This window comes from Apodemus sylvaticus, chromosome 13, assembly GCF_947179515.1.
Source record: "Apodemus sylvaticus chromosome 13, mApoSyl1.1, whole genome shotgun sequence".
Taxonomy (NCBI): Eukaryota; Metazoa; Chordata; class Mammalia; order Rodentia; family Muridae; genus Apodemus; species Apodemus sylvaticus.
In genome coordinates this window covers 43,859,116-43,880,352 of record NC_067484.1, presented here as the reverse complement: position 1 = coordinate 43,880,352, position 21,237 = coordinate 43,859,116, and positions in this window count along the sequence as shown.

The window sequence follows — 21,237 nt, the reverse complement described above, 5'->3', positions numbered from 1 at the left end:
TTCATATCCCAATGACTTGGATTCGAGATATGTATTCATTGTGGTTACTTTTTGCCTACTTTGCTTAAGAATCCCCATTTTAAGAGCTAGCCTACATATACTCTAACTTGCTAGTATTGTATATATACCTAGAAATACATATTAAAATAAAATGTCGATACATAGAGTAAAATGAGATATTGGGGACTGTGGGCTAGCACAGCAGACTTATCCTATGTAATCAGAACCCAGTGTAGTCATTGGTCTCTAAATAGTACCATTTGGAATGTGTGTGAATCCAGATTTCTGTACTTTAATGCATTTAAACGGAATCTTGGTTAGATTTTTTTAAACATACTTAATTATTTTGATAATTTATTTTTAGATTTGTAAATTATTATATTATTTGATTATTTTATAAACATGGGGTTTTTACCTGCATGTATTACATCACACACATGACTGGTACCTTTAGAGGTTAGAACAAGACACAGGATCCCTTGAAATTGAATGACTTGTGAACTGCATGGGGGGTTCAGGGAATTGAACCTAGGTTCTCTGGAAGAGCAAAAAGTGCTCTTTTTGTTTGTTTGTTTGATTTGGTTTGGTTTTTTTGAGACAGGGTTTCTCTGTATAGCTCTGGCTGTCCTGGAACTCACTCTGTAGACCAGGCTGGCCTTGAACTCAGAAATCTGTCTGCCTCTGCCTCCCAGAGTGCTGGGATTACAGGTGTGCACCGCCACTGTCAGGCCAAAAGTGCTTTTAACTGTAGAGTCAACTCAACTTTAATGCTTGGAGCCTTAGTTTCTACATTCAGAATACACAAGGTTGTTTTTACATGGGTGCTCTGAGGACTGGTCCTTAACAATAGTTTCCTAACCTTAGCTCTCAATGTACAACATAGACTAGAGTCAGATACAGTTGAAGTCTGGTCAGCAACCAACAAGAGTACTTTGTACTTTTCATAGGAGTTTCTTTAGAACCCCCCATATCCTCCCCCCAACAATATGATTTACAAAAGGATGGTTTCAGCTTTCTACACTTATCATCAGTTGTAAAGTACACTTTCCTGGTTGGTAGAGTTCCCAAGTTCAGACTCACCCAGTCATAAGCAGATCCACAAAGGAAGAGGCTCACATTGTTGAGCTGTGGGTAAGAAATGGGCAAGCATGGCCCAAAAAACAAGTGCGACCTGGAGTAGCCTAGAAGTCTGGGTTGAGAAGTTCCCCACATTAATTCCTCTGGCTTCACATTCCCAAGAGAGGGAAAGATGTTATCCGGGGACCTCGTGACTTCTGACCCTCCACTCTGCCTCCCCCACTGATCTGTTTGTGGCTGGCTTAGAAAATCCCTTTATTCTCTCTACTTTCTGCAATAAAATGTCTTCTCAGGAGGAAACTGGAAGTTTCCATAAAAGCAAAACCCCAAGAAATGAAACAAAAAACAAAATTTAGCCATTAGCCAGGAGGTAGAGATAGGTATATGACTTTATATTAATATACTCATATGGACTAGATTTCCAAAGTAGAGAAGGCGGGAGACCATGTGCAAAAATAATCCATATTAGAATGCATACATATGTCTATATATGCATGCATACATAAAGTCCTAGTTTAGAGTGAGTCTCTATGTTTTTATAACTATATTTAATTTTGTAGAATTTTGTGCATGGGTTAAATATGAAGAAATATATTATACACACACACACACAAACATAACACACACACACACATACATATATATATATATACATCTATATCATGGTTAATAATTATTTCAATGGTCAGATGAACCATAGTGTAAACATTGTGGACACTGGCTATCTAGTCACCTAGGCAGCTGACAATATTTGGTGTAGCACCATTCTGCTTCATAGTTTCTGATGTGGGGACTCTGGTTCCAAACTCAGTTGCAATCAAGCGTATTCTCCCTAAGAAGCTCTGCTTTGCAAGAGCTTCTGAGCTAGAGTCTGAGGCTTGGGCTTTTCTGAATTAAAAAATTCCATCACACCTTAATCAAAACTCTAACAAGTGTTTAGTTACATTTTGTTCAGCATGTCCAGGAAATTAAAATATATCACATATCTAATAATTCCAGAAGAAGAATATTTGTATTTCCGTTAGAACAAACTCTTTCTCATTATTCTTCTATTTCATTCTAATAGACAATGAATACGTTCCTTCTGGTTATTCTTTCTTTAATTCTTAGCTATGATTACCTTCTCATTTTTCCTACCAAATTTAGTTTTAATTTTGCTGAGCTCCAAAGTAAATTTCTCCTGAGACTTTCACTATGTGCAGATTGGTGCTATGACTGTACAGGTAGTATATACTTTTAGGAAATATTCTCTACTATTTCCTTTTACCTTTCATCAGAGAACTATTCTTTTTCATACATCTAACTTTCATAACCTACAGTTTTGGCACTTATTTATAAGATGCAGCTACAACAGTTGAACACATTTGTACTTTAATATTTTTAAGATTTATTTATTTATTTTATTTGTAAGAGTATACTGTTGCTATCTTCAGACCTCTGGAAGAATAGTCAGTGCTCTTAACGGCTGAGTCATCTCTTCAGCCCCGTAGCTTATTTTTAAACATGCATTTCAAGCAAAGTACAGATAATAGTGTGACTCTCCCCCAAAGCACCAGCACATGTATCATTTACCAGAATTTAGCATTGTTTGTAGTTTTTATTCCTTGAATTAAGAAATAGATGCAGAGGCTGGGGAAATGGCTTAGCTGGTAAACTGCCTTCTAAATAGCACGAGTTTGAATTCCCAGCACTCCCACAAAAAGCCGGTTCTGGAGAGCGGAGACAGGAGGATCCCTGGGACTTCTTGCTTAGCCAGCTCTGCTGAATCAACATGCTCAGCATTCAGTAGATTGCTGTGTACCCGCCAAGAAGGTGACAAGCAATCAAGGAAGACACCCAACCTCACCTCTGCCCTCCACACACATTCATGTGCACTCACACCGCACACACCACATGTGTGTGCTGCGCATACAGCAAACAGTAGGAAGTGGGAATTGTCCCTGGACTTTAGCAGGTAAGATAATTTAATACTAGAACACATGCCTTTGCTCACCAAGGTGCAAAGGGAAATCAAGGTGTCACTTCTAGAAAACAGGACATTTGCTCCTCAGAGAGAACACCGTGTAGAGTAAACATATTATAAGGTTTTTCTTTGTTTTTTTTGTTTTTGATTGGGGGGAGTTTGCCCTAAATTCTAAGAAAAAGGTGACTTAGACATACGTGATGTGGTAATTAATCTTGATTATCCGTTGTGTTGAATTAAGACACGCTTAGGTAGATGCTGAAGAGATGGTTCAGTGGTTAAGGTTGCTTGCTGCTCTTGCAGAAGATCTCAGTTTGATTCCCAGCACCTGTGATGATGCCTCACAACTGTCTGTAGCTCCAGATCCAGGGAATATGGCTTCTTTGGGTGCCTGTATATACCCCTAGAGAGATAGAGACAAATATGCATGATACATAAACAGGAATTCTCAGATGTTTAACGGAGCATACCACTGGTGTGTCTGTGAGAGAGTGTCTTCAGAGATGATGTGACTGTGAGCTGAGGTAGTGAATTCACTTATCCTTTGGTGGACCTATAATATGATGATATTAGTGTGTGTGTGTGTGTGTAAGGTGGAGGTGGGCCCTAGTGAGAAGGATTAGGTCGTGGGGGTTTGAGGTGGGGAGTGGCGCCCTGGCCTCTTCCTGCACTGCCCTTCTCTCTGATTCCAGGCCAGCACACAGGGAAGGCTTTTGTCTATCAGATGCTCAGGCTGCCAGGAGGTCCCATCCAAGCACATGGGGCCAAGTAACTAAGGACTGGAACCTGAGAAATCATGAGCCCACAGAACTCTCCCTTTCCCCTTAAATTATGTCAGACATTTAGTCACAATGACAAAAATCTACCACACAGGAAGATCTCAGAGAATCCACTCTCTGCTTCTTGACATAGAAAGAGAGTTATAAAGAACAATAAGAATGCCAATTCACAAATCACATTGAAAAGTGTGTTCTCCGGTTTGGGGTCATGCGTTGGAGCAACCCCAAAGCATTCCCACCACTAAAAAGACACAGCCACAGCCTTAGAATGACAGCATTTCTCTCTGCCTCGTCATGAATGCGGGTAGATCCCTGATCTTTGCCTTGGGTACTTCCCCTCCTTTCTGCAATCTTGAGAAATAAATATTTCCTTACAAGTTTTCTTTTGGGTTGTTGAATATTTGCTTTGATAAGAATAATTGAAGACGTGGGGAAACCCTTCATTACCTTCCAAAGTCCCATAAATAAGGCATACTTCCATAAATATTTGTTGGACTGAGCTATATTTAATCAACATCTGTTTAAGGCAAATAAATGGAAAACATTATTCACTGGTGTCCGAGAAACTTTTTTGTTTGGCTTTAATGAGAGTGACTCGTGCTGTAGTCTAAAGAAGAAACTATATTTAACAATGATAACATCTTCTGAGTCTCACCTTTTAAAACAGAATCCCTGAAAAGAGATTTCATTCAAATAAAGCAGTACTTCTAAATATTAAAATATTATATATTTTAATATTTAATATAAATCAGTAATATATTAAAATATTTAATATAAATCAGTACTTCTGAATATTATTATTACCTTATAAACACTTGAGTTTATATAGGTGGTTTTTTTATTTAATTATGTGTGCCTGCATGTGTGTGTGTGTGTGTGTGGTGTGTGTGTGTGTGTGTGTGTGTGTGTGTGAGAGAGAGAGAGAGAGAGAGAGAGAGAGAGAGAGAGAGAGAGAGAGAGAGAGTGTGTGCAGGTACCTGTGGATGGAGGTCAGAAAGAGCGTGTTGGATCCTCTGGAGCTGGAGTTTCAGGTGATTCTGAGCTTCCTGAAGTGGGGGCTGGGATTCATGCTTCAGTCATTTGAAAAGACAATGTATTTGTTAGCACCACCCCCTCTGCCCCTTGGTACTTTTTTTTTCCTGTAAGTTTGAAGATGTAGAATTCAGGGCGTAGGCTGCATGAGTGTAGTGGTACTTTGGAACTAGCTTACACAATGGGTGGAAATCATATTACACATGTTTATCCAACTCTGTCAGTAATTCTAAGCTGGTCATGCGGGAAGTCCTGTCTACACGATAGAAGTAAGCAAATATTGCCCCTTTAGTAGGATTTTTTCCTTTAGAGAGCCCTTGTGTAACAGTTATCAACCAGGGACTGGAATAATCCATACTGAAATAGACTGTTTAATAGGGTAAAAGATATACCAAGGAGGGCTGACATTCTTGGCACAGAAATTAGGATAGCATAATATTTTGACCTTGTAAGATGGCCACTTGTTATGGTTCATATTTCTTTTTAGGTATGTGTGTGTGTATGTGTGGTGTGTGTGTGGTGTGTGTATGGTGTGTGTTGTGTGGTGTGTGTGTGGTGTGTGTGTGTGTGTGTGTGTGTGTGGTGTGGTGTGTGGTGTGTGTGTGTGTGTGGTGTGTGTATGGTGTGTGGTGTGTGTGGTGTGTGGTGTGTGTGTGTGGTGTGGTGTGTGTGTGTGTGTGTGTAGGCCAGAGGGCAACTTGGGTGTCATTCACCTTTTTTGAGATACAGTCTCTCACAGTATCTGGATCTTGGCTTGTAGGTTAGGTTACCTCGTTGGCAAGCACCCAGGATCTGTCTGCCTCTACCTCCCTAGGGCCTCTATTACAGGTATGTGCCACCCCGTCAGGCTTTTTCACTTGGGCATTGGAAATCAAATTCATGCAACTCTTGTTTGTGTATTAAGTACCTTACTGGCTGATCTGTCACTCCAGCCCTTGGGTCTCACATTTCTTGCTGAATCCTATGATACAGTCTTCATATCTCCAGCATGACTCTGGATATGAAGAGATTCGAGCCCTCTAATGTTGCTGGGTTATTGAACTTCAGGTCCTTGGTGTTCAGCTGTTTAGCCTCCCAGCTGCTGTTTCCAGCTGTGCTTTCGGTACACAGACAGCTATCAGCTCACTTAAAAGAAAGATCTGCATGCAGATCTCAGGATCTTTCTGCTATAGCCCCTGCTCTTTGAGATTTTGCTTTTACGTCTCAGCCTTTGGCTGCTAAGACTTGGATCTCTGCCATGTCGGTCCTTTAGGACCACTGCTTCCATGGAAAGCGTATTTAACCCTCATCTCTGCAGCATAGGAAATGTTCTTAGGTGGGGAAAATTGCCATGATGTTTGTAGACCCCCCTATGTCAGATATACCCTGTCATTGGCTTTCTATGGGTTATCTAAACAGTTTTCAATGGTCTCCAGCCTCAATAATTGCCTTGAGCAGGAGAATTGATCCAATACTATCTGTTTTGCGGTAGTCAGACTTAGAAATCTGAAAGAAAGTTTTTTTTTAGGTTAGAAAGTGTTGAATTGCTGGGCAGTGGTGGCACACGCCTGTAATCCGAGCAGTTGGGGAAGCAGAGGCAGGTGAATTTCTGAGTTCCAGGCCAGCCTGGCCTACAGAGTGAGTTCCAGGATAACCAGGGCTATACAGAGAAACACTGTCTCGAAAAAAACCAAAATAAAAAACAAAAACAAAAACAGCAACAACAACAACAAAAAGAAACCGTTGAATTTTTAATGAAACTAATTTCAAAACCCATTCGGGGGTGGGAGCACAGAGACATAACTCACGTTTTTACTTCTAGCTTGTGGGAAGCCCTGAGTTCAGTTGTTAGCATAGCATAACACTCAACCTGGTGCCATATGCTTGTGATTCCATGACTTGAGAGCCAGAGGAAGAGTTGAAAGTGTAAGGGCATCATCAGTTACTTTGTGAATTTGAGGCCAACTTGGGATTTGAGACCCTGCCTCCGAGGGGAAGAAAAGCCATTCGGGATTGTGATAGTTGCAGTTGAATGTGGTTCTTGTTTACAATTTTGTAGTCTTAACCTAGAACTAAAAGAAGGCTAACTAAAATTAATCATCACTAAGACATGGAGTTTCTATGTGGTATGAGCAAGAAGAGATTTTGCTTTCTAATGATAAAATGCATAGAAGCCACATTGACTTCATACTTTTTTTATGAACTACAAAATATTTTTGTATTTTTTTTTTGAGCTTTGAAAATCCTTTCTTAGCTCATAGGTTACCCAGAAACTATATAGATTATGGAGCCTGCTTTCCTACGTCTTAGTACATTTTAGAAACTTAAACATTTTGAAATCTAGGGGGCTGGAAAGATAGCTAGTGGCTAAGAACACACACTACTCTTGTAGGAAATCAGAGTTTGGTCCGGTATCCACACTGGGTGGTTCACAACAGCTGTAGCTCCAGCTCCAGCAGGAACTGACCACCTCTGGTCTCCATGGGCATCTGCACTCATGTACACACAGACATAGTCATAGACAGACAGACAGACAGGCAGGCAGGCAGGCAGGCATGTTCATGCATGTGTGTGTGCATGCACACACACGACTAAAATAAAAAAAAAATCTGAAGGACATTGAAATTCAGAAGCTAAAAGTTGTTTGAAGCCTTTCTTTGCATTTATCCTGTCTTCCTATGGCAAACTGCTTCTGCTATTGTGTTCCTTTCTATGATAACCTCCCTGATCTGGGATAAGCTACTTCTGTGTGCTTTAAGTTCTTTACTGGAAAATAGAGACAATATTAATTATGACTCAAGGCTGTTCTGATGATAAAGTGACTGGATAAACTGTAAGTAAGGAATGTGGTTGCCAGGCTATTTAAGTTATGGGTGTAAAAATCTCACTGTGGGGAAAACTAGTATAAGCTCAAAATGTCTCGTGAATGAAATACCTCGTAATTATTCTATTGGTATGCTTATTTTTCAACATAGACATTTTCAATTCTGAATGTATTTTAAAGCCAAATTTCCGTCGTGTCCTTCAAGCTTTGGTATGTGATGTTTTGTGGTTTTGTTTTCATTTATCTCAAAAATATTTTCATTCTCTCATAATTTTTTTTTCTCTGAGACTCTTTGGCTGTTCAGAAGTATGCTTTTTAATTTCCACATGTTGGTAAATTCCCTAAATTTCTGTTTCCCATTTAGTTCCATTTTGGCCAAAGAATACATGTTGTTAATTTCAACCCTTTTACATTTCCTCAGGCTTTTTTTGTGTGCTCAAGAATACAATGTATCCAGAACAAGGTCATCTGTGTGCTCTTGGCTCTGTGGTCTCTAGTTGTCTGTTAGTGCTAGCTGCTTCACCATGCGGTTGCGCTGCCTGGTTGTTCCATCTCTTACTGGAGGTATGTCGTGGGCATCTCCAGATATTACTCTCCAGTGCATCCTTCAGTTCTGTCAGTTTTCTTGCATATATTTTAGGTTTGAATAGTAAGGTAGAAATGTCTATAATTTTGATTTATTGATATCTTACCATTATAAATTATCTTTATTCATTTGGAAAAAGAGTTTGCCTTTAATAATTTTCTTTAATATAGAAAATTTATTTTAGGTTTCTTTTGGTTTCTGGGCCCACATGGTACTATTTCTCATCCTTTTCTGCAGTTCTGCAGATTTTATTCTATAGTGTTACACACAGTTGGATCATGTTTCTTTTGTGTGTGTATCTATGTGTGTGGTATATATATCTGTGATGTGTATGGGTTGAATGCATGTGTGCACACTTGAGTGTGCATGAGCACGTGGAGACCCGTGGTGGACCCTGAATGTCCCCCAATATTGCATTCCTCTTTTACTGTCTGAGACAGGCTCTCACAGAACCTGACGCTCACTGGTTTGTCTAGACTCTCTGGTCAGCGAGCCACAGGGATATGCCTGTCTCTCTTCCCGGTGCTAGGGTTACAGATGTGGCCATTAGGGATCTAAATGCAGGTGTTCATGCTTAAACCCCAAACACTGACCTAATGAACCATCTCCCCATCTTCTCAACCCCTATGTTTTTAAAGTTTCATTCTACCAATGCCTGCTTTGGAGATTAGAGCATTAATAGTGTCCTATAGCTTCTATAACAAATTATACAAGCTTGTGCCTCAAAACAAAAACAGTTTGCTTTATTCTATTATGAAGCCATGCAATCTGAGCATGCCTTTACTCTGTTGCTGTAGGGTGTGGGGACCCAGCTTCGTTTCTCTCGCCTGAAGGCCATCACCATTCCCTGTTTTGCCACCACATGATTTCATTCTCCAGCGGGATCTCTGGGGGACATCACATTTTCTCCTCCCTTGCCTCTGTAGGGGCCTCAGTGACAGACTTATTAGGCTCATTTTACCTCAAGATCTTTAATTTACATTTTTGAAAATAATTTTCCCAAATGAGGTAATACACAGTTTCTGAGAAATAAGGCCAATTACAAACATTTAGGGTTACCATACCACTTAACGTAGTTTTCTTATGGATCCCAAAAATTCATGACATATCACAGACCTCATCCCTATGATGCCAGGATGTGCAGTGTACTATCATGCCATCTGTAAGTCTCAAATTTCATCTAAGCACTATAATCTTAAAAGGCCCAGATTCCTTCTTCTAATTTGTAATAATCAGATATTGCTGAGACTATGAGTATGATACATCTAGGGATAGATTTGGCTTATTATATATATATATATATATATATATATATATATATATATATATATATATATATATATATATATATAATTGTGTGTGTGTGTGTGTGTGTGTGTGTGTGTGCGTGTGTGTGTGTGTGTGTGTGTGTGTAATTTGTAGTGGTTTCCCTAGTGGTTAAATTAAATAGCTTAACCAAAACTAATCTGATTTGCATTAATGCCTAATTAGTTTTAATGGTATGTAGACCTTATACACTTGTCCTTTGTTTACTTCTTTATGTAATTGTGTAATTGTACAGAAAATGTATCTTTACATAATCTAAGTCCATGAACATAGTTTTACAATCATTACTTTGTATAGTTTTTGTACATAAATCAGATAGGGAAAAAGTTATTTAAATGTATTTTTACTGTCTGAGGTTTTTCCTGTGTAATCATCTTTGTTGACTTTTAAGGGGGGGGAGTATGGATCCAAATTTCTCTCCTGTCTCTTTTCATCTAGTTTAAAAAAACTTTCACTATTTCCTATAGGCTTCCACAATGGAGTGTGCATAGATTCCTAGCACTTGGGAGTCTTGTGACTCGGGTATGAGGGGGTCTTTGGCAAGAAAATCTTACCATCAAGTAATGAGGGTAACCAAGAGTAGCACCAATAGTCTTTATTATTTGTGGGACCCCACTGACTTAACAATTAGAAAACAGGCAACCATACCTGTGTCTAGGCTTAGGAGTTAGGACCCCTGTTATGGGTTAACTCCATTTAAACTCTTTTCATATATACGTGTGTTTGTGTGTATATGTTAGGGAATTTCTACAGCATGTGAGCTTCCGTGTGGCATATTCAAAGGTCTCTCTAGTATTAGTTATTCCTCCCATAGGCATTCCTTAATCCTGATGACCTGCCTTCCCATCCCATTTAACCCTCACCCTCTTTTTATTGAGGAATTGAAATTGTTAATAATCAAGTTATTATTGTAATATGTATATTAATTGCTGTCATATTGGTATATTGGTTTCACAATATCTCTCTGACCTCTTTTGATTGGCTTTCCTGGTGTTGTTCATTTATTCTCTATGACATCTTGGCTGTGTTTATCCAGCATATTGCAGTATTCCTTCCAGTATTCCCTGTGAAGGTGGCTTAGTGGTCATAAGTTCCTTTGTTCTGTTTTTATCATGGGAGTTTTAAATTTATCCTTCAGATTTAATAGATAGTGTTTCTGGGTATAATTGTCTAGCCTGCTACATGTGATATTTCAGAACTTGGAGTACATCCTTCTATCCTGTTCTGGAATAAAAAATTTCTGTCATATAATCAGGTATCATTTTGATATTACCTTGTGAGTGATTTGACTGTTCTTTCTTGCAGCTGTTAATATCCTTTCTTTATTCTGACTGTCTTAGTTAGGGTTTCTATTCCTGCACAAACATCATGACCAAGAAGCAAGTTGGGGAGGAAAGGGTTTATTTAGCTTACACTTCCACATTGCAGTTCATCACTAAAGGAAGTCAGGACTGGAACTCAAGCAGGTCAGGAAGCAGGAACTGATGCAGAGGCCATGGAGGAATGTTTCTTACTGACTTGCTTCCCCTGGCTTGCTCAGCCTGCTCTCTTATAGAAGCCAAGAGCACCAGCCCAAAGGTGGTGCCACCCACAAGGGGTCCTCCCCACTTGATCACTAATTGAGAAAATGTCCCACAACTGGATCTCATGGAGGCACTTCCCCAACTGAAGCTCCTTTCTCTGTGATAACTCCATCCTGTGTCAAGTTGACACACAAAACTTGCCAGTACAATTGACCCCTTGTCAACTTGACACACAAACACATCACTATTAAACCTCAACCCTTACTTTCTTATTCATCCCCAAGATCTAAATTACTTTAAAAGTCCCACAGTCTTTACATATTAAAAGTTCAATCACCTTAAAATGTCCAATATCTTTAAAATCCAAAGTCTTTTAAAAGTTCAAAGTCTTTTAACTGTGGGCTCCACTAAAATACTTTCTTCCTTCAAGAGGGAAACATATCAGGGCACAGTCACAACCAAAAGCAAAACTCAAACTCCAAATGTCCACTGTCTGGGATCCAACTCACGAGCTTCTGGGCTCCTCCAAGGGCTTGGGTCACTTCTTCAGTCGTGCCCTTTGTAGGACACAGCTTGTCTTCTAGGCTCCAGCTGCCTGTACTCCATTGCTGCTGCTGTTCTTGGTGGTCATCGTATGGTACTGGCATCTCCAAAACACTGTTGACTTCTACTGTAATTAGGCTTCACCAATAGCCTCTCATAGGCTCTCTTCATGGTGACAAGCCTCTGCTCCTATGCATGACCTCTTCAAGTCCTGGACCATCAATTGCAACTGAGGCTGCACCTTCACCAATGGCCTTCCGTGACCTCTTACTGTGCCAAGAGCCTCAGTTGCTCGTCATGACCCCTTCATGCCTTCAAAACCAGTACCATCTGGGTGACTCTTACACAGTACCAAGTCCAGCCACAGCACAAAATACAACTGTGGCTATCTCTGGAACACACTCTCTGTGCTCTCAGAAAACACTTCCAAGAAGATTTCATCTCAGTGATGCTGGTCTCTTCTTAATCACCGCTAATTTCTTAGCTCCAGCTAACCAACATCAATAGTCCCAGTAACACAAAGGTTTGCTTTAGTGGTTCTGGTATCTTGCTACTTACAGCTGATTCTTCAGCCCCAGCTAACCAAAACCACAGAATCTTCACAATCAAAACATGGCCACTTTAAGAGTCTTTAATCTTCCCTCTGAAATTTCACAAGCCAGGCCTCTATCTTCTGCACTGTTCGTAACATTGTCTTCCAAGCTCCTACAGAACTTTCCACTGAGCTCTTAATATTCTAATGGCTTTTCTAGCTCAAAGTTCCAAAGTCCTTCCACAGTCCTCCGCAAAACATGGTCAGGTTGTCACAGAAATACCCCACTACGGTGGTACCAATTTGTCTTAGTTAGGGTTTCTATTCCTGCACAAACATGACCAAGAAGCAAGTTGGGGAGGAAAGGGTTTATTGAGCTTACACTTCCACATTGCAGTTCATCACTAAAGGAAGTCAGGACTGGAACTCAAGCAGGTCAGGAAGCAGGAACTGATGCAGAGGCCATGGAGGGATGTTTCTTACTGACTTGCTTCCCCTGGCTTCCTCAGCCTGCACTCTTATAGAACCCAAGAGCACCAGCCCAAAGGTGGTACCACCCACAAGGGGCCCTCCCCACTTGATCACTAATTGAGAAAATGTCCACAACTGGATCTCATGGAGGCACTTCCCCAACTGAAGCTCCTTTCTCTGTGATAACTCCAACCTGTGTCAAGTTGACACACAAATCTAGCCAGTACACCGACCTCTTAATGTATTATGTCATGAAGAGTTTCCTTTCTGGTCTTTCCTATTTGGAGTTCTTGTGTGTCTCTCACACCTGGATGGGCATCTGTTTCTCTAGATTCTAGAAAGTTTTCTTCTATGATTTTACTTAAAATATGTTTTATGTCTTTGATACGGCATTTCTTCCTTTCTGCCCACAGTCTGAGGTTCAGGCCTTTACATAGTAAGGTTTACAAGTGTTTGTGCTAACTTGTTTGTGCTAATTTTTCTAACTTGTCTTCTAGCTCTGATACTCTGTTTTCCATGTGGCCCATTCTATTGAAAAAGGTTTTGGCTGATGTTTTATTTGGCTTATTGAGTTTTTAATTTTTAGCATCATTTCAGGCTCTTCTTCAATAATTCTCTTTATTAAATTCTATTTTCACATCTTGAATTGACTTCCTTAATTCTGTCATCTTTTTGTCTTTTTTGAGTTGTTTGAACATAGTCATTATCATTCTTTTGAATTCTTTGTTGGAAAGTTCTTTGAGAGCCTTTTCAGTGTAGTTTGTTACTGTGAGATTAATGATTTCTAGGTGAGACATGTTGTCTTGGATTATCATGTTAACTATGATGTTATTCCTAGATTTTCACATTCTTCTAGAGTTAGTTGGTTTAGTGGGAGAGTGGGCCTGGAAATAGTAGTATGGGGACTACTTACCTCTCAGTGCTAGGGGAACTTTGGAGGTGTGGGCAGGGGGTTCAAGTTGGAGATCCCTTCCTAGTAGGCACTGGGAGCAAGATAGACCAGGAAGTGCAGGTCAAGTAGTCAGGGCCTGGTAGGCCCTTACTCATTGGCAGTGGGGACTGGGCTGACTGAGATGTATGAGCCAAAGGCCATTCTGCTTTTATAGAATGAAGTGTTCCTCAAATTTATGATGCAAATGAAAGCCAATCAGATCTTTAAGTGGCATTTTTTTGTGTGTGTTTTGATAGCTGTATTTCTTTCTTAATCCTATTAATTTGCCTCAAATACAGAAATAATCACCATTGCAAATTAATATCTTTCACTATAATAATTTAAAAATAATTTCAGGCTAGGCAGTGGTGGTGTACTTCTTCCTTTAATCTCAGCACTCAGGAGGCAAAGGCAGGCAGATCTCTGAGTTCAAGGCTAGCCTGGTCTACAGAGTGAGTTCCAGGACAGTTAAAGCTACACCGAGAAACTCTTGTCTCAAAACAATGTAGTGATTTCAGTATAAATTTATACTTGAATGAATGCTTACTATATTTTTGTAGACTTTGAAACTGTATGTTACTATATTGTATATAGCTATTTCACTCAACTTCAAGGTTCTGGTGTGCTTTGATATAACATGGGTCCAATTTATTTATTCTCATTATAGAGTATGTCACACTCAGTCATTGATTAATGAACATTAATTTATTTCTAAGACTTTGCACCCACAAGCAATACTTCTAAGAATATTTTTATATAGGTTTCCTGGGGCTCATGTGCAAGTGTTTACAGAGGACTAGACAGTGTAAATCCAAAATTTAAAAGCTGAATACATCAGTACTACTCACTTTTTTTTTATTATAGGTCAGTACAAGATCTCCCTTTTAGACAGTGTGTAAATGTAATTGTTTCACATTATCACCAATCTTTGAGGTTGTCTAACTTCAAAATGCTTGCAATCTAATGGATATAAAATTATACCTCGCTGATGTTTTAATTTGCATTTTGCTTCTAGCTTTGGGGGATAAACCCATTCTTATAACTTTGCTGCCTATTCGGATTTTTCTCTTGCTTCTTATATTCTTTGCTCTCTCATTTAAAAAAAAATAGCCCTTTTCTTTCCCATTAGTTTATGAGAATGTTCTATGTCTCCTGAATACAAATTTTCTACTGAGCATGTGTCACCTCCCAATTTGCAACTTGATTATGGTTGTGGTTGCAGAAGATTTTAATTATTCTGTAGTAAAAATAGCAGTACAGATTTAGGGTTGTATCCTGCTTAAGAAATTCTTTCCTCTTCAACCTCCTACAGACAATCTCCTCTGCTTCATTATTCGACCTGTTACTGATTTTTATTTTTAGGATGGGGTAAAGAGCTCATTTTATCTTATATCAAATTCATGAAGAATGTCTGATTCCATTTATTGACTGACTCCTCTTTTCCCCTTGTCTTCAGTCTAGTGTGGCGGTGCTGAACTGTGATGTGTAGTGATAGGGATCTTGCTCTTTCTTCTTCACCCACATATCACATGCACTGGAGACAATGCCTAGACATAGAAACTATTAGCACTTACTAGTGAATGAATGAAAGTATGGATGGTGTCTTGTAGAGCCAACATAGCTTCTAGGTCATTTAAAGGTTGAACATCTTTAAATGTAGTCTTTCTTTATTCTCGCACGCACTCAGGTCCCTCAAAGATCACAGAGACCCTAGACTACTTGATCTGAGAGAAATAGCCACAGAAATGCCATCTCTTCTAGTGAAAAGAAAAAAAAACTGTTCCATTTAATCAATGGTGATTGCAGAATTAATTGCACAGGCTTTTGCAGTAACATCCGGTTCTAGGAAAAAGAGGATAACAGATGAAATTCAACTAGTTAAGTGTAGCAAGGACATTTCAGTCTTTTCCTTTCCTCCCCCTTTTTTGTTTCCTTTTAAAGTGTGTGTGTGTGTGTGTGTGTGTGTGTGAATGCATGTATTCACAGTACATGTAGAGATCAGAAAAGAACAGTGGCTATCTGCAAGTACCTTTTACCTTTGGTCTGATGTAGACTCTCTAACTTGCCTGGAATTTTGTCACATAGGCCAGGATATCTGGTCCACAAGGTTCCAGGGAACTGTCTTTCTCCACGTCCCATCTGGCCATGTATAGGGTTATAGATAGGTTCTACTACCTCTAGAGTACATACATACTCCATAATATATACATACATACATACATACATACACACATGCATGCATTCATACATGTATACACATACACAGTTTTTGAAATTAAAATATAATTACATCATTTTCCCTCTTTCCCTCCCTCCAAACCATCTCTCAAAATCATGGCCTCTTTCTCTTTAAGTGTGTGTGTGTGTGTTCCTAAATATATACATACATTCTTCTCAGTTCATACAATTATGCATATATAAGTATTGAGTATATATATAATTTCAAGGCTGACCACTTGGTACTGGAGAACCAGCTGCGGGGTCTTTGTGTAGGTTTAGGGCCTTGTAAGATTTTCCCTTTTCACATTAGCCTGCCTGTTAGGTGTTGTCCTTGTTCAGGCTTTGTTTAGGCATTCACGTTGTTGAGGCTCTCCATGGGTAGAGCTTCCCTGACACGCCTTGGAGACTGGATCTTCCAGCAGATTTCAGTTCCCTTTGCTTTCGCATCTTTCTGCTCCCTCTTCTGTAGTGTTACCTGAGCCTTAGGTGCAGGACTTGTGCCTTAGATGGAGCTGCTGAGGCTTGGCACCACATGATCTCTTGTTATTTGATCTGTTGTGGTTTTCTGTAATGGTTTCTGATTGTTGTAAAGGAAGCTACTTTGATGAGGGGTGAGAGCTACAGTTACTTGTGGATATAAGGATAAATGTATAGAATGCTGTTAGAAGAATTATTCTGGTTTAATAAAGTCACAGGTATAGGTTTTCCTCTGAGATTCACAACCCCACTAGCCATAGGTTGTTGTCTAGGTTTCCAGTACCAGGTAAGAGTTTCCTCTTGAGTGGGCTTTAAGTCCAATTAGAGAGATATTGGTTACTTTAAGGATGTGCATGTCATTTTGCACACAGAACTCCCACACCATGCTGGTCATTGTCATAGCTAACAGCTGTCACAGCTAGGTTACTTATTTGTCTTTCTTAGAGGTTCATATGGCATCTTCTAGCACCATGAAAGTTAGTCCTCAGGGACGATGCTGTCAGCTCAGACCCAACTTTAAGCTTCCGGGTTCCAGGTTCCAAAGTGCCTTTCTTCTAGGAGACAACCAAGGGTAACAGCAATCACCTACAACGTTTTAGGAATCGACTGGACTGCCCTGATCAACAACTCAAAAGGGCTTTCTGGCATTTGGTGGTGTGGTTAGATAGGCTATGTCTCTTGAGCGGAGCATTGTCAGCCCAGGTGGAAAAGTTTCATTTAAAATATATATATATATATACATATCAATTTATATGTATTGTATCCAATTTTAAGTGAATATATAAATCTATGATTCCTTAAGATTTTTTAGACATCCTTACTGTTATTTTACCCTCCCCCTATCTCTTTTTGTACTGACCTCCCTACTTTCTCCTTACTGAAAGCCCCTTTTTTGTTTTTCCCATTTCTCCCTTCAAATCATTATACCCTCCCCCTCATTCTCTTTGTTCTTTCCCGGCTTCTGTGGCTAATCCAGCTCACATACACTTATCTGAAGATGTGGAGTTGGGAACCACAGATAAGAGAGAGCCATACAGTATTCCATAGTATATATATGCCACATTTCTATTATTCATTTATTAGTTGAAGGAAATGTACTTGTTCCCATTTCTTAGCTATTGTGAACAGCTCAGTAATAAACACAGTGGAGCAACTATCTGTGGAGTAGGACGGTGAGTCCTTTGGGCACATGTGAAGGAGTGGTAGCTGGGTCTTAAGGGAGATTTATTTTTAGCTTTTTGAAGGTTCTCCATACTGATTTCCAGCGGGGCTGGATCATTTTATCAACAGTGAGTGAGTGGTCCCTTTCCCTGATGTCTTCCCTAGCATTTGCCATCCGTTGTCTTGTTTGTTCTTTGCCATTCTGAATGGGGTGAGATGAAATCTCAAAGTCATTTTGAATTGTGCTAATCAAATTTCTAGAAATGATTATTTTTTGAGACATTTCTTAGACACTTTGATTTCTTCTACTCAAAACTCTCTGTTCTCTCTGTTTAGAGCCATAGCCCATTTTTGAATGTGTCTTTTGATATTTTTGGCTCTTTGTTTTTTAAGTTCTTTATATAGTCTGGATACCAATGTTCTGTCAGATGTTTGGCTTGCAAAGATTCTCTCCAACTCTGTAGGCTTCCTCTTTACATGGTTGATTGTTTCTTTAGCTGTACGGAAACTTTTTAGTTTTGTAAGTTGTCAATTTGTTTGTCTTAATTCTTGGACAAATGGAGCCCTAGTCTGAAAGTCATTTTCTGCACCTACATCATGTAGGGCACTTCCTATGTTTGTCTTTAGTCGTTTAGGTGCTTCGGATGTCATATTTAGGTTCTTGATCCATGTAGATTTAGTTTTTGTGTAAGATAATAGGAGTCTGATATCATTCTTCTGCATATGAACACCTGTTTTCCCATTTGTTGAACATGCTTTCTTTTCTCCGGTGTATGTTTTGGACATCTTTATCAAATATTAAATGGCTGAAATGATACGAACTCATGTTTAGGTCTCCAGTTTCATTCCATTGCTCTACCTGCCTTTTTTTGTGCCAGTACCATATTGTTTTCATGACTATAGATCTGTAATATATCTTGAGGTTTGGAATGGTAATTCACCATTGTACTTTTTGCTCAGGATTGTCTTGGCTATCTGAGGTTCAATATAGTTATTTTTTTTCCATTTCTGTGAAGAATGAAAATGGGATTTTGATTGGAATTCCGTTCAACCTGTAAGTGACTTTTGGTGGCATGGCCATTTTCATATTTGTTCCACCAACCCATGAGCACAGGATACCTTTGCATTTTCTTTATTCCTTTCTTTAGAGGCTTGATGTTTTCACTGTAGAAGTTTTTCATCTTCTTGGTTAGGTTTATTCCTGGGTATTTTGTTTTCTTTGAGGGGCTTGGGGCTTGGAATGTGTCTATAATGTCTCTCTTTGTCACTGGTTTGTTTTCCTTGTCTCTCTCTCTCTCTCTCTCTCTCTCTCTCTCTCTCTCTCTCTCTCGTTGTATGAAGCTATTGATTTCTGTAAGTTGATCCTGACTCCTACTACTTTGCTGCAATTATTGCTCATTTCTAGAAATTTTTTCTGTATATTTTATTTTGTGGCTCTTTTATGTATCACATTATATCACATCACATCACATCACATCTCATATCATATCACATCACATCACATATATCATATCATATCATATCATATCATATCATATCATATCATATCATATCATAATCATATCATATCCAAACAGGGATAGCTTGATTTCTCTTCCTATTTGTATCCCTCTAATTTCATGCTTTTGTCTTAATGCTCCAGCTACAGCACTGAATGCAAGATTAAAAAGGTGTGGGCATAGTCAACACCCACACCTCCTTCCTGACTTTGTTGGGATTCCTTCAAAATTTTCTCCATTTGGAATGATGCTGGCTGTGAGTGTTTCACATATAGCTTGCATTATCTGGAGCTGTGCTCCTTCTAGTCCCATCTCTTTCATCTGGTAGTCCTTGACTTTCCTAATGCTGTGATCCTTTAATACAGTTTCCCAAGTTGTGGTGACCCCTCCCAAAAATAAAAGTATTTTCGTTGCTACTTCATAATTATACTTTTGCTACTGTTAGTGATCATAGTGTGGTTATGTATGCAGGGTATTTGATATGTGACCCCATAGGTTGAGAACCACTCTAGGACGTTTATTATACAGGTATAGACCAAGCTTTTAGGTCATCATGCTTGTAATGTGAGGGCTTTCCCGGTGGAGCCATCTCCTAAGCCCTCTTTGCTGTTTAGATGGACTATGGCTACAGGAATTACTTCGGAAGGAGGTGATTAGTAAGTGGTTTGGGGGGAACTGCAGTGTCACCTTCCATGGCAGTGGTCACATTTCGTTATGGAATCTCCCAGAAATATTACCCTCCATGACTTCATTCAGTTCTAAGATAAAAGAGTTTGAGTTAATATTTTATTGATAATGACTTGATAAGGACTTCTGCAGGTTGGGGTGACTCCCAGACTGAGGGAGGCAGGGCCTGTTTTGGCTTGGAGCTGGAGTGCACAGTCAGTCCATCACAGCAAGGAAGGCCTGGGGCAGGGAGTGGTTTGGCTGTGATAACAGGAGCCTCAGTCTATCCTCTCATGCTTATGTAGAACAGGAAGCAGACGGAGCTGGGTTGTGAATCTGAAGACTCACATCCTGTTCCTTCTACCCCACTTTCTCCCAGTTGGACTCTGCCTCCTAAAGGTGTTGCAACCTTCCAAAACAGTGTTACTTGCTGAGAACAAAGTGTTCTGACACATTTGCCTGGGGGAGGGGAGTTCATTTCACTTCCAAACCATGATAGAAACAAACAGCAGTGTGAGTTTTGCATAATGTGTGTCAATGAGGAGAACCTAAAAGAAGCATTTTAGCAGGTCAGTTAGTCAGTTAGAAATTCTATCCATCCAGAGCACTGCCATGGTGCCACAGAAATCAACATCTCAGGACAAGCTGGGGCCCATCAGGCAGTGTAATGGTGTAAATGGAACTCCCGAGCTGTCCCGTGAAGTCCCTCTGCTTCCACCAGGCACAGGCACATTCATTTATGCACGTTGTAGCATAAAATGAGGAACCTCCTAATACAGATCAAAGGCCGCTGTAGTCACACCTCATAATGTACCTATTATTTGGGCCATTAGTGGAAAGAGAGCATAGGGGTCTCCTACCCTGTTCCAAGGCAAAATGGCTATGTCAACACTCACAGGATTTAGGTCAATAGTTAGAGTTGTATCCGTCCATTGATGGAAATGAAATCATTTGATGTCTTCTCCAATTTTCCATGTCAGGAATCGTCATTTACTCCCTGGGAAGAAAGGGGTGAGCTCTTTTGCTGAGACCTTCCTAATTCTTAACTCCTTTCATGGAGGATGAAACGGATTTCCTTCATCTTCACCCTCAATCCTTTCCCAGCTCCTCGACCTCTCATATCTAAGCACTGTGAGTTTCATAAAGCTTTATGTTTTTCTCATGTAATTATCTGACAGGTCTTTGATAGGTAGGGTTTAGAGTCATTAGGCCTGACCACTGTGGACCCAGGAGAGTGCCCAGTGCTCAGGGAGCGAGTATGTGAAGGAGTCAGAAGCATGGTGTGATCTACTGATTGCTGGTGGCACAGTATCAGGTTCCCTGTCATCCAGACAAGCAGCCTGTGATCAATCAGATTCCTCTCGACTCAGTCTGTACATGATCTTTTCCATTCTTGTTTGTTTTTGTGTCTTCAAAATTCCAAATGTTTATAGAAACCAGTGGACTAGGCGTAAATGTCACTTTTAAAGAATGGCAATTTATTTAAGGCTCCTTCTAAGCCCTAGTCTGGTCTGAGTCATTGGCTGAGAGTGTCAGGACAATTTATAACATTAAGCAAGTGCTAAGGCCCAAGTGATAACTCAGAGGACCTGGTGAAGGCTGTAAGTTTACCAATGCATCAGAATCGGTACACTGAGGTAGGTTCAAT